Source organism: Oryctolagus cuniculus, chromosome 6 (assembly GCF_964237555.1).
Source record: "Oryctolagus cuniculus chromosome 6, mOryCun1.1, whole genome shotgun sequence".
Classification (NCBI taxonomy): Eukaryota; Metazoa; Chordata; class Mammalia; order Lagomorpha; family Leporidae; genus Oryctolagus; species Oryctolagus cuniculus.
Genome location: NC_091437.1, coordinates 81651485 through 81666343, shown reverse-complemented (window position 1 = coordinate 81666343; position 14859 = coordinate 81651485). Strand labels below are relative to the sequence as shown.

Genomic DNA, 14859 nt, shown 5'->3' with positions numbered 1-14859 from the left:
ATTCCATGCGAAGGCCAGCTCAAGTCCCAGACACTCTGCTTTCCATCAGACTTCCTGCTGATGTTCCTGGGAGGCATATATTTGGGTTCCTGCCATCCATGCAAGAGATCTGGATGGAGTTCCTGGATCCTGGCTTCAGCCTGGCCCAGACCTGGCTGTTGTAGGCATTTGGAAAATGAAGCAGTGAATAGAAGAGCTCGCTCTCTCTCTCTCTCTCTCTCTCTAGCTCTCTCTCTCTGTGCTCCCCCACCCACTATGTCACTTTGCCTGTCAAATAAGCAATAAATCTTTCCTTAAAGCAATGGTTGGTTTAAGGCCATGTGGCATAGCTGGCAAAGCCGCCATTAGCACACCAGCATCCCACATGGGTTCTGTTCATGTCCTGGCTGCTCCTATCCAGCTCCCTGCTAATGGCCTGGGAAAAGCAGCGGAGGATGGCCCAGGTACTTGGGCTCCTACCACACACACGTGAGACCTGGATGAAGTTCCTGGCCCCTGGCTTCTGCCAGGCTCAGCAATGTCCATTGCAGACATTTGGGGAGTGTAACAGCAGATGGAAGACTTTCTCTCTCTCTCTCTCTCTCTCTCTCTCTAACGCTGACTTTCAAAAAATGAGTAAATCTTTATAAAAAAAAAAAAGGTTGAACAAAGTATGACTTTTAAGAAGTGATTGGGGTTCTGCCTTAGTGATTTAATTAATCCAATCACACAAGTAACAGATTACTAGGTTAATGGATTATGGTGAGAGTGAGTGTGCCACAAAAGCCAGTCTGGGTAGTCTCTTACACACTCCTTGTCTCTCATCATGTGATAACCTGCCCCACTTCAGTACTCTGCCAGCAAGAAGGCCATCACCAGATGTGGGCCTTAGACCTTGGACTGGAACTGTGAGCCAAAGTAAACTTCTTTCCTTTATAACTTTCCCAGTCTGTGGTATTGTATTATTAGCAATGGAAAATGGACTAAGCCACCACTGCCCCCTCCAGTTGGCACCCCATCCTCTCCAATTGGTTCTGGGTCCCCTCATGCTACTCACATGGATTATATGAATGGGCTGCATTGCTTTCTGGTGCCCAGCTGGGTTTGACCAAGCAGAAACACCAGGAGGTCAGGTGGTGTGTGGCAGATTATTTATGCCTCTAGCTTCCACCCTGCAGGGTACTGCTAGCTAACTGGGCCCTTGGAATCAAGGTCCCAAATTGCAGAAGTCAGCCTTCTCCATGCTTCCTCTCTGCCTTCACTTTTGTCAATGATCTCTGCCTCTGCTCTCTGGGACCAAAGGGTGCAAGGTTGCCTGCCTTCATCGATCACTGGATACCACATTCTCCCGTGTATTTTGAATTTTACTAACAGCATGCCTACATCATTAAAACTGTAGCACCATTGTTAAAATTGTTCTATTCTATTATTAGCTAGCATTGATCTCCTACTGTGCCTAACTTAGAAATCAAACTATATTATAGATCTGTACATACAGAAGATGATAGATAGATGATAGATAGATAGATAGATAGATAGATAGATGACAGACATAGTACTCTTTACCTCCCATGGTTTTTTAGCATCCACTGGGGATCTTACAACATATTCCCTGCAGATACTCTTTATCTGAGTAAGTTTTTCAGATGTGGTATGGTGGAGAGGGTACAAGACTGTGAGGGAGAGGATGTGGTCAAGTTTTGGCTCACCTATGTAACTTATGAATGAACTTCCATCCATTTCTTAGGTTCCTTATCAGTCAGTTAGGGAGGAGGCAGCAATCAATCTCACTTGGGATGTTATTGAAATCCATGTCTTTATTTTAATTTCACAAGCTCTTGAAGCCTGAACTGGTTACATGGTGTGCTCTGCATAAAACAGGATATCACATAAACGTGAAGCCTAGGCTTCTGATAGGGAGAAACCCCTTTGCAAATTGTGTTAAAGTGGATCAAATCTACATTTCTATTTTTAACTAAAAATGCTTCTTGAAAGGAGTTCCAGTTTTGTTTAGTGCTCTTTTACCACCACTATAGTCTAACTAGCTCAAGAAAAGCAAACTACACTTGGTCCAGTTAACCTTTTACATATACATTGTGAAAATTTCAAAAATGACTTGTGCAATTAGAAAATTTCACAACAAAGATATTAAACATCCTATCTAATATTCTATGTCACTTTATTAGAAAATATGGTTTCTTTTTGTCCACTTGAATGCACTTTAAAGACTGATGTCAAAATTCTGGCTATAAACCAAGTAACTTTTAAAAATCCACTGTAAAATAGATCTACCCTACCACCCAGGAAAAGAAATCAATATATGAGATACCTGCACAGGTCTCAGCAAAACAGGTATTTAAAAAATATTTGTTGACTATAAAAAAAGCTTAAAAATTAGCTGAGCAGACAATTCAGATATCTACATCTATATGTCTATATTTAAAGTTAATTATCGGGGCTGGTGCTGTGGTGCAACAGATTAATCTTCCACCTGTGGCACCAGCATCCCTATGGGCACCGCTTCTAGTCCCAGCTACTCCTCTGCTCATACAGCTCTGTGCTATGGCCTGGGAAAGAGTAGAAGATGGCCCAAGTGCTTGGGCTCCTGCACCTACATAGAAGACCCAGAAGAAGTTCCTGGCTCACAGCTTCGGATCTGCACAGCTCCGGCTCCAGCCGCTACGGCCCTCTGGGAAGTGAACCAGCAGATAGAAGACCTTTCTCTCTGCCTCTCCCTCTCACTATCTGTAACTCTACCTCTCAAATAAATAAATACAAATCTAAAAAAAATAAAGTTAATTATCAGTAGAAGGGCAAATGAGCATGTCAAACAATAATTCAGAACAAGAGGTGTCACTGTGCACTGAAATGGAGCTGTGATGGGACAAATGTCCCACTCACCCCAGGACATGGTATATGGGCAAAGTAGGAGGGAAAGAGGGGAATGTAGACTTGTCCTCATTATAACTGCCTCTTACATATGTTTGGTCATAGAAGATGACCCAAAGTTCTGGGGAACAAATACACTCCTTACAGGACACATCACCTGTACAGCAAGCACCACAAATTAATATTTTTAAAATAAAGCTAGTAGTCATGTCATTATCAAAATTAAAGTGTATATTCTGGATTTAAAATACGACTTCTTAAAATAATTTTGTTAAAGATTTATTTGAAAGTGAGAGTTGCAGAGAGGGAGAGGTAGAAGCAAAGAGAGCGAGTGGTCTTCCATCTGCTGGTTCATTCTCCAAATGGCCACAACGGCCAAGGCTGCACCAGGTCAAAGCCAGGAGACAAGAGCGTCATCCGAGTATTCTATATGGGTGCAGGGGCCCAAGGACTTGGGTCATCTTCTGCCTCTTTCCTAGGAGAAATAGCAGGGAGCTGGGTTGGAAGTGGAAGAGCCAGGACTCGAACCAGCACCAATATAGAATGCTGGCACTGTAGATGGTTGCTTAACCTGCTATGTCACAATGATGACCCCTAAATATAATTTTTAAATCCACAGTTTTGGTAACTTTCCTGTGGTGTTTCTCCATTTGTAGATACAATAGGTGGACAGGACACCTGCCTCTCTTGTCGCCAAATTGTCAAGTGATGTTGTCAATCATTGATTATAGAAGAAAAGAGGTCATCCCATGTGGGGAGCAACTCGGACTAGACTAAGTTACTGGAATTAAGACTTATTCTATGCATCTGCTCTCCCACAATATAGTGCTGGGAGAGGAGAAAACAGCTTCTACCCAGCTGCCTCCAGTTCAACCAATAAACAGCAGGACCTGCTCCTGATTGGAGGAGAGCAGCGTACTCGGCGTGTGGGCAGCCAAGTTAGGATTGGCGGAGGAGGACTATAAAGGAGGAGAGAGACAACATGCACCAGGAACATCTAAGGGGAACATCTATCTGAAGGAACACCTGTGCAGCCCCCGAGAGAGCCGGCCGGCGGTGTGCTGCTCCCCCGCGGAAGTGGGGAATGTGGCAGGGGGAACCGCCCTTCCACGGAGGTGGAAGGGACAGTAGCCAACCCGGGAAGAACCAGCAGCAAACCCGGGGAGGGCCGAGCAGACGAAAGAACAGCGCAGGGTCCTGTGTCGTTCCTCCACGAAGACGGGGAGCGACATAATGGTGCCATGACTCGGATAGGAAACCTAGGAGGGAAGAAACGGGAAGAAGTGGAAAAATATCGGAGAGAGAGACTAGCAAACAGCCTAGGGAAAGCCGGACGAGAAAGGTGCTGGAAGAAGCTATTGAAAGCCTAGGCATAGACTCGGATACGGACTGTGGGAAAGAAGTTAGGATTTAAAGTGAAAGCAAGAAGAAACTTAGACTCAGATACGGACTACAGGTTGAAAGTAAAAGTGAAACCTATAAGAAACTTAGACTTGGATACGGACTGTGGGGAGAGGCCAGGAGAAATGAGGGAGGAATATTGTTGGAAGAAAACTTAGGGAAACATACCGGGTAGAGAAAAATGTTAGGGAGGATGAAGCCGCGAGTGCAAGCCAAGGCTGAAACGTAAGCCACCTTGGAATTCTTCAAGTCACCCCGGGGAGCAAGAGGCGAAGATCTGGAACCAGACGCAGAGACGTGGGCCGCCAGGTTGGAATTCGCCAGGTTAGTCCGGGGAACTTGGACTGAATGCCGGTGGTGGCGGAAACATTCGCGGAAGCCGCCGCGTGCAGAGAGAGCACGGGGCGTGAATAGATAGGGAACGCGGGGCTGGCGCGAGGCCGTGGTGCGGGCACGAAGTGCGTGGAGACCGCGGAGTGTGCGCGCGAAGCCGAGCCGCGCAGATGAGAGAAGCGCGGGCTGAAGCGGCGCAAAGCCGGGAAGCCGCCGCGGGGCGAGGTGCCGAGAAGCAGCCTCGGGCGGGCGCCGGGAAACGGCAGGGATAAGAGAAGCCGCGGGAAGTTTAGAAGTAAAATGAGAGAAATAGGAATGCTGGTAGATAGAAGTAAAATAGGAGAAATAGGAATGCCCGGAGATAGAGAAATAGAGAAAGGCCTCCCCACAACACAGCAATGAGAGAGCTTGGATTCGGTCTGCCTGATTAGGGCGATAAGCACCAGCAGGCGGCTCGACCAGAGTATGAGCTGCAGGTCACCGAAGATAGGCACGAATCAACACCAATAAGCCTCCCCACAATATGGCAATGAGAAGGCTTGGATTCGGTTTGCCTGATAGGGCTTGTAACCACCTGCAGGCAGAGCAGAGCATGCGCTGCAGGGCACCGAACACAGGCACGCATCAGCGCCTAAAAACCTCCTCACAACATGGCGAAGAGAGGACCCGGATTCGGTTTGCCTGATTGATAGGACTTGTAAGAACCTGTGGGCAACTCTAGCAAGCAGAGCAGAGTGTGTGCCATGGGGCACCGAAGACAGGCGCGTATCAACGCCAAAAAATAAAAAGAAAGGGGGATCTGTGGGGAGCAACTCGGACTAGACTAAGTTACTGGAATTAAGACTTATTCTATGCATCTGCTCTCCCACAATATGGCGCTGGGAGAGGAGAAAACAGCTTCTACCCAGCTGCCTCCAGTTCAACCAATAAACAGCAGGACCTGCTCCTGATTGGAGGAGAGCAGCGTACTCGGCGTGTGGGCAGCCGAGTTAGGATTGGCGGAGGAGGACTATAAAGGAGGAGAGAGACGGCATGCACCAGGAACATCTAAGGGGAACATCTATCTGAAGGAACACCTGTGCAGCCCCCGAGAGAGCCGGCCGGCGGTGTGCTGCTCCCCCGCGGAAGTGGGGAATGTGGCAGGGGGAACCGCCCTTCCACGGAGGTGGAAGGGACAGTAGCCAACCCGGGAAGAACCAGCAGCAAACCCGGGGAGGGCCGAGCAGACGAAAGAACAGTGCAGGGTCCTGTGTCGTTCCTCCACGAAGACGGGGAGCGACATAATGGTGCCGTGACTCGGATATGAAGCCTAGGCAGGGTCTAGTGTCGTTCCTCCACGAAGAGGGGGAGCGACAATCCCAGGATGTGGAAAGTACCAGCAATGGTAAAAGCTAGGTTTGAGGAAGAAACACCTGGCTCCTGGCTTTGGATCGGCATGGTGTGCCAGCGTTGGCAGCCATTTGGGGGGGGTGAACCAACGGAAAAGGAAGGCCTTTCTCTCTGTCTCTGTCTCTCTCTCACTGTCTAACTTTACCTGTCCAAAAAAAAAAAAAAAAAAAAAAAAGCTAGGTCTGTAAACAGTTCATTCCTGGGATGGTGGATAAACCAGGCTGACCATGGCACAAGATTTGAGTGACAGGAGAGAATTCAGAAACTCTGTTTAGAATTGAACTACATGGAAGATTTTAAATGTCAAGCAAAAGCATTTAGACTACATTCCCCATTATAGTGCTCACACACTGTTACTTCTTTCTATAATGTCTCTTGATTCTTCTCCCTCCTTCCCCTTCTTGTGGTGACTGTTTGGCCTGCTCAGGCTGGTCCTTGGTCCTGGCAGAGGGTGCAACTCAGGGTTACCAGTTCCTACCAGGAAGCTTCAAATATGGTGACCGAGGCAAGGATATATTAGCAGGGTGTGTACTGACTTCCTTGCCATCCTCTTCTCCCTTAAACTTTGGATTTTTGAGTTCTTTCATCAAATGCAGCCTCCTTCTAGCCTGTAAGATGACTTTAAGCAGCTTAGAACAATACCCACTTATGATCTCAGAGTGCATAAGGCACAGGTATGAGCAAAGTATGAGTAGTTCCCCTGCTCAGGGTTTCACAAGGCTAGAGTCACAGTGTTGGTACATTCTCACCTGAACTCTAGGCCCTCCACCAAGCTCATAGGTCATGGCAGAATTCAGATCCTGTGGTTGTAAGGACCAAGGCTATCTTGCTTAGCTGGCTGTCAGCCAGGGCAACTCTTAGTTCCCAGAAGCCACCCACACTCATATCTTGCCATCAGCACCCTCCATATTCAAAGCAGCATGGGGAATTTCTCTCATGATAGATCCCTCTCACCCTCCGGTCTCTTGTCAGCAAGAGTCCATCTCCCTTTAATTGGCCCTCCTGCTTAGGTCCAATCCACCAAGGCTAACCTCCCTTTATCTAAACCAACTAATTTGGAACCTTCATAACTTTACAGAAGTGCCTTGATTTATGCTTGATTGAATAACTTGGAAATTTTGTGTGTACATCAAAAAGAACCCTTAGAATTCTGCCCATGACCCCAGCCTCAAACCCATGCTACCTGGTTCAGGTGAAACACTAGGTCACATGTACAACTAACCCACCCTGATATTATAGTTCAGTTCCAAGAATTGGGTCACGATGTTTTTTGGAGACAAGGCTCCATCACAGCCCAGAATCAAGTCCTGGTTTATGTCCTGTCCTTCCACCTAATGTCCATTGTTACAGTGTACCAAATTCTCACCCAGGTACAGGTAAACCTTACTCTTTCCAGTCCTCTCCGGGTTGGGATCCCTCCTTTGCACTTTACTCTGGAGACCTCAGACCTTCCCCTTGTATGTTTGTACTCTGATGCTGGCCAGATGCCTTTTTCTTTCCACACCTGGCTCACCCCCTCAGTCCTCTTTGGATTGCGGCCACATGCATCTCACACCTGAGACTCCATCTGAAGCACCTAGAGGCCTTCTCCAAATACAAAATGCTAAACCTTACCCCAAGGTTTCTGATCTCATAGTTCTGGGGTAGGGCCCCACATTTATATTTCCAACAAGTTCCCAGGAGATGCTGATGCTACTGGTTCTGCAATCATACTTTGAGAATCACTAAATTAGGCCTCCCCTTTCACCTCCCTGTCTTGGTCTCAGGCACTTGGTAAGAAATATGCAGCCACTGAGATTACTGCCTGTGACTACTAACCGAGGTCAACTCAGCATCAAAAACCCACTTCAGTGTTTGTAGAAAGCTTCTTGGTTCCACATTATCTGATGGACACCCAGATCACACTCCAAATACCATAGCAACTGTCTCCAGGCCACCAGGTTTCTCTTCACAGTGACTGTTATTTAATGCAATCAGCAAATATTTATTGAGCACATAATATATGCTGAGGGTTACAATTACAAACAAGGCAGGAATTTCATTTCCTGGCACCTGGAACTTGCAATAACCTGATAAGTAATCCTGGTCCCATCTTGTGCTGATGCAGCTGGATCAACAGGGACTTGAGTCACCAGTGTTATTAGAAAGGACAGCAAGAAACAGAGTTTCATTCACATATGGGATGGCACAGATGTCACCCCAGTTTCCAAGTGTGATATATCTCTAGAAAGGGTTGACAAGAATTCTAGGCCATGCCAGGGTTCAGTAGATATACTTAGCTGCATCAAATTTTTAAGGAGTAATTCATTAAAAGGGCAGCATCAAACTGCAAGTGATTAAGGGCTCCACTGAGGGGATACAAGGGGAAAACTCTCATAAGGTGTTAAGGGAAGCAAGACAAAGAGAATATTTCATAGACAAGGTAGAATGTCCCTATTTAGAGGTTAGTTGGCAGTTTCTGATTGGTTGGGTAAGCTTAAGTTTGGTTTTCATGGGTTATGGCCATTTATTCTGATCTGGATTCCAGATGGCTTGTAAAGGAATTCAAGGAGATGTAGCCATCTCAACCTAAGGGCCTCCAAGTTCATTGCATTAACAACAGATCCTGGATAGAAATATCTATCCTGAGGGCGGGAAGAATTACTGTAAGGGACTCCTGCTTGGGAGGAGAGGAGAACATTCACCCATGAGTGGTGACTATTGGTAAAACATCCAATTAGATGGGAAAACACAGAAGGAAGAAAGAAAGCAATAAGCAAGAATGCCCAGTATCTCTAGCACAATTAGCACTGTTCTAGGGGTACTCAACAGGTATAAGAACTGAAAAGGAAGTGAGCAAGAGTTTGGTCTGGAGGTGGAGACAAACAGTAGCGATGCTGACATTCCATTCAGAGCACCTGGGTTCCACACTTGGCTTCAGCTTCTGACCCCATCTTCCTGCTAAAGCAGACCCCGGGAAGCAGCAGCGATGGATCATGTACCCGAGATATTGCCACCCACATGGGAGAGTTGGATGGAGTTCTCTGATCCTGGCTGTGGCTCAATGCAGTCCAGCTATTTTGGTCATCTGGAAGTGAAACAGTAGATAGGAGCCCTCTCTTTTTCTCTCCTTTATCTGTCTCTCCAATAAAAAATAAATAAATAATTTTTGGAAGGAATTTAAAAGGAAGAAGTACAATATGTCTATCTATGGATAATATCATTGTATATCTGTAAAACCCAGCACTATCAATTGACAAACTAGAGTACAAAATTTAGTAAGATGGCAGGATAGAGCATTAACATACAAAAACTGATACAATAATACATACATAAACTACTCATTGGAAGATATAACTAAAGGAACAAATTGATCACCTATACCTGGTACTCACCTCATTCTGGGGCAAAGAAGAAAACTCTAATTTTCAGCCCTCCTTGGGGTAGGCAAGGCCATATGTCTAATTGCATTGGACAAAATCTGAGTAGAGTTGAGTCACCCTTATTCTGTCTCTATCCCCTCAGAGCTGAGACGTGACGTTTTTCATGGTAGTGCCACAAAAAGGAAGCATTTAGGCTGGCAGGCAAACTGCAAAGTCGCCTAATCTGCATCAGCCTCTGCATGAGAGACACAGCCTGATTTATTTTGTGACTGAGATCTGTGGCTTTACTATTTCCCACAGCATCGCCTAGCTTCTTACAGTGGCAGAAAGTGAGAAATCTGATTTAGAAAACTTACAAATATTGCCTAGAGACATAAAACTGGACTTGTAATATAACAAAAGAAATCCCAGCTATCTAGATAAGAAGTTCTAACACCATAAAGATGTCAATCCCTCCAATGCCAATTTATATTTTTGATCTCAATAAAAATGCCAACAGTATTTCTTCCTGAAACAGAGCAAGCTGATAAATGGGTAAGAAAACATGAAAAAGAACAGCAAATGTTAAGGAATGGCCCTATCAGATAATAAAACAGAAATATAAAACCTCAATACTTGAAACAGTATGGACCAAATTATATGGGTGAACCAAGAAATGTAAGTGAAACCTAGGAACACACACAAATATACGTGAGAATGTAGTACACAATAAAGGAATATATGATAAAGATGGATCTTTTAAAGAAGTGATGTTAGTGTACCTGGTAACTCAAAAAGGTAAAATGGAATCCACATTTCACTCTATGTCTACACGAATTGGAGATTAGGGAGTGTTATGGGCTGAGTAGAACTTGTCCCAAAACTCACAAATATTTAAACTCTAATTTCTTAATGTTAATGTTAATTGTTGATGGATTAAACGTGAAGGCTTAATCTAACTCTCCCAGCTAGGAGGTGGGGCCAGTGAGAGGCCATTAGGTCATTAGGGGGCATGCTCACGGGAGGGTGGTTCTTGTAAGAGGGTTGACTACTGTTTGAGTTCAAGTTCAGCCTAGGTTTTGTCTGTTTCTTATCTCACCATGTGAGCGCTCCTGTGCACCCACCCATATTGGAGTGCCGGATCAAGTCTCAGCTGCTCTGCTTTCCATACAGCTCTCTGCTAATGCATCTGGGAAGACAGTAGATGATGGCCCAAGCAGTTGGGCCCCTTCCACACAAGTGGGAGATCTGAATGGAATTACAAGCTCTTGGCTTCAGCTTGGCCCAGGTCTGGCCATTGCAGCCATTTGGGTAGTGAACCAACAGACAGATCTCTCTCTCTCTCTCCCTCCCTCCATCCCTTTTCCCCCCACCTTCTCTTTTTGTCACTCTGCCTTTTTTAAAAAAAAATATTTACTTTATTTATCTGGAAGAGTTACAGAGAGGTAGAGACAAAGAGAGAGGTCTTCCATCCGCTGGTTGACTCCCCAGATGGCCACAACAGCTGGAGCTGCACCAATCCAAAGCCAGGAGCCAGGAGCTTCTTCCAGGTCTCCCACATGAGTGCAGGGGCCCAAGAATTTGAGCCATCTTCTACTGCTTTCCCAGGCCATAGCATACAACTGGATTGGAAGAGGAGCAGCTGGGCCTAGAGCTAGTGCCCATATGGGATGCTAGCGCCTCAGGCCAGGATGTTAACCCACTGTGCCACTGCACCACTGCGCCACAGTGCCAGCCCTGTCACTCTGTCTTTTAAAGAAATTTTTTAAAGTGGCCATAAAAGAGTCAATGCAACCTACAAGCATACAAAACTATCTTAATAATCAACAGGAAAAATTACTGTTATGCAGTGACCATTAAAATTTCTGTAGAAACATTGAACTTTCTTACCTTTGGGTAGAATTGTGAAACTAGCATTACTCAGTACAGTTTAGTTTAAAGCATTGAATATTAAAGCATTTTGTTCACATTTCTTCATAAAATATGTATTAACAGTATTTTGCTGATTGCTCAAGTAGTTGGGTCCCTGCCACCATGTGGGAGACCTGGATTGATTTGCAGGCTCCTGGCTCTGGCATGGCCTAATCATGACTATTATGGGCATTCCAAGAGTAAATCAATAGATAGAAGATCTGTCTCTCTCTCTTTCTGCCTCTCTGCCTTTCAAGTAAATATAATTTAAAAAACAAACAAAGACTAGTTCACACCAGGCCTTCCTACTTCCCAATGAATAACTTATCATATGGGTGGATGAGAATCTTTTCCATGCACCCTTCTAAGCTTGGTTTGGCTCCCAACATTTTTTTCCATTGGTTTATGCAACTTTATTGAAGAAAAGTAAAGTAAATCAATTACTAGCAGAGCTAGTAATCCATTACTAGCTCATCCACTGACAACTTGTATCATTCATTCAGTGCTATATTAAACAGTGTATTGGAAGATAGATTCACTAATAGCTCCAAGCTTCCTAACAATTTAAATGAAAATTACAAAATGTTTGAGACCCTATTTTGGAATACAAAGGGTGTTTGACTTCCAATTTCCATTCTCTGTAGAACAAGAACAGGTCATTCCTTTATTGGCATGCAAAAAAGACATCACAACATCTGTTCTGCTAATGCTATAAATTCAATACCAATTCTCCATCCATATAAGTTATGAGCATAAGGTATATCATGTAACCTCAAATCTCTAACAGTGGAAGGCTTAAACAAGAATGGATGTTGCTAGAATAATGCTGCTTCCTTTGACGTGACAATTGAGCATCCATTTCCCTCCCTCTCAGATGATTTCTTCAGCATGTTAGAGCAGTGAGGAATGGTTTTAGTCTGATAACCAACTTAAAGACATTGGCCACATAATATTCATGCTCCATTTTTTAAAAAACTTCTGAATCTTGGGCAACTGTTCTCTTGTAACTACTTTACAGATTCTAAAAGCAGTTATTGTCCAAATCTGGAAGAACTTAAGTCTTCTCAGATGGACATGAACATATCTCATGAACATACTGTTGAGCAAAAGAAGCTGGACACACACAGACACATACACACACATACAGAGAGAGAGAGAGAGAGAGAGAGAGAGAGAGAGATGTGCTGCATGACTCCTTTTACATTAAGTTCAAAAACAGCCAAAGCAAATCTATAGTGTCAGGCCAGTGAAGTATGGGGAACCATGACTCAGAGGGGACACAACAAAAAGTGTTTGGGGTGCTGATAATTTCAGTTACCTTGATCTTAGTTTTGTGAGCTTTTGAAATTTCACTGAACTATGCATTTATGACTTGTGCATTTTTGGTAGTAATAGTATACTTTAATAATTTTCATTTTTAAATGATGCAGGAGGCTGGGGGAATTAGGAAGGATCAAGGGAGTTTGCATAAAGAAATAGGGGAAGCTGATGTGGTTCATTAACTATGACAAATCTATAACACCAATATAAGATGTTAACAGTAAGAGAAGCTGGGTGCAGGGCATATAGAACTCTATTTTGTTTTAATTGTTTTAAAGATTTTATTTATTTATTTGAGAGGTAGAGTTACAGACAGAGAGATGGAGAGACAGAGAGAATGGTCTTCCATCTGCTGGTTCACTTCCCAAATGTCAACGACAGCCAGAGCTGAAGCCAGTAGCCAGGAGCTTCTTCTGGGTCTCCCATGAAGCCACAGGGGCTCAAGCATTGGACCATCTTCCACTGCTTTCCCAGGCCCGAAGCAGAGATGTGGATCGAATTGGAGCCTCTGGGACATGAGCCTGTGCCCATAAGGGACTCCAGTACCACAGGTGGATGCTTGGCTTACTATGCCACAGTACCTGCCCTGAGGACTCTTTGCACTACTTTTTTTGTTTTTGTAAATTTAAAACTATCCTGAAATTAAAAGTTGATTTTTTAAAAAGAAATGATGCAGGCATATAAAAAAGTCTCAGGCATAAATTAGAAGGTGATCCCCACATGTCAAAGTTGTGATAATTTCAGCATCAAATAATAATAATAATAATAACAATGATTTTAGCAGATTTAAATGCATTTAACCAATGAAGTCATGACTTTCTGATAATTTAAAAAAACAGAAATTGAACAAGTGGCTCATGCAACATATTTGATGAATTGCTACGGAGTTATACCATACTATATGATTTCATTTATTTATGTTTTTATTTGAAAGGTGGACACAGAGAGAGACTGACAGAAAGGCAGATATCTTCCATCCACTAATTCATTCCCCAAATGCCTACAATAGCTGGGATTGACCAGGAGTCAGAACTCAATCCAAATCTTCCATGTGGATGACAGGAACCCAAGCACTTGAGCCATCGTCTGTTGCCTCCCGGAGTGCTTATTAGCAGGAAGCTAGAATGGGGAGCAGCAGTGGCATTCAAACCCAGACTCTCCAACATGGGTTGCAGGTGTCTCAAGAGGCGTATAACTCCACGCCAAATGCCTGTCCCTATGGTTCCATGCACATTTTAGCTTTTTTGAAATGACAAGAGTATTCTAGAAATGCAGAATAGATTAGTGACAGTCAATGGTTAGGGAATGAAAGAGGGTGATGGGAGTGGGAGTGTGGTAGATGTGGTTACAAGAAAGCAATTTACAGGATCCTTGTAGTGATGAAGTTGCTCAGTATCTTGACTGAGGTGGTAGATACACAAAGTTAGACATGTGATGAACTGTAAAAAATTAAATATACATGTGAACACACACACGTGAGTAGAAATAAAATTGGAATGTTTAATAAAATGAAGCACATTTTATTGATTTGATTTCTCAACTATTTTAATGTACTAGAGTTTTGCAAAATATTATCAATATAAAACATATGGATGAAAGGTACACAGGTGCCTCTACATTATTAGTTACAACTATATGTGAATTTGCCATTATCTCCATAAACTGCATTTTTTATAAAGAGAACCCAAAAATAGCAATTATTTGAAGCACCCATTTAACCAACTCTTTACCTAGAAAATCAGCAGCTAAAGGGAAATAACTCAGCATTTTCAGTAGATAACTGTATTTCATGGAAACCCAATGAAAATAGACCCTTATAGAAGAAAGCCAGCTAACAAGATAGAAGGGGCTGGCGCCGCGGCTCAACAGGCTAATCCTCCGCCTTGCACCTAGTCCCGATCGGGGCGCCGGATTCTGTCCTGGTTGCTCCTCTTCCAGGCCAGCTCTCTGCTGTGGCCAGGGAGTGCAGTGGAGGATGGCCCAAGTGCTTGGGCCCTGCACCCCATGGGAGACCAGGAGAAGCACCTGGCTCCTGCCTTCGGATCAGCACGGTGCACTGGCCGCAGCGCGCCAGCCGCGGCGGCCATTGGAGGGTGAACCAACAGCAAAGGAAGACCTTTCTCTCTGTCTCTCTCTCACTGTCCACTCTGCCTGTCAAAAAAAAAAATATATAAAAGGAATGACTGAATAAGAAAACAATCATTAAATAACATCTGATAAAATTATTGACATACAAGGGTTGTCAGTGTTAAGTATATGTATTTAATACTGATATATGTTTACAACTCATAAATGG

General features: G+C 44.1%; 1 long non-coding RNA gene across 10 annotated transcripts in view; it reads right to left on the bottom strand.

The window, feature by feature from the left end:
• The window catches only part of LOC103348026 (uncharacterized), a 112116-nt gene that overhangs the window by 17077 nt on the left and 80180 nt on the right, over window positions 1-14859 (bottom strand). For 3 of the 10 annotated variants that reach the window (XR_011390001.1, XR_011390005.1, XR_011390006.1), the window contains 3 exons: window positions 8889-9058; window positions 1689-1847; window positions 1-155 (listed from right to left, as the gene is read on the bottom strand). The exons of 1 other annotated variant lie outside the window; for it this stretch is intronic. This is a non-coding gene — a long non-coding RNA (uncharacterized lncRNA). Of the gene's footprint in view, window positions 156-1688; window positions 1848-8888; window positions 9059-12676; window positions 14715-14859 lie in introns of those variants that run through there. 6 more of the 10 variants (XR_011390002.1, XR_011389999.1, XR_011390007.1 and 3 more) reach the window with 4 other exon arrangements.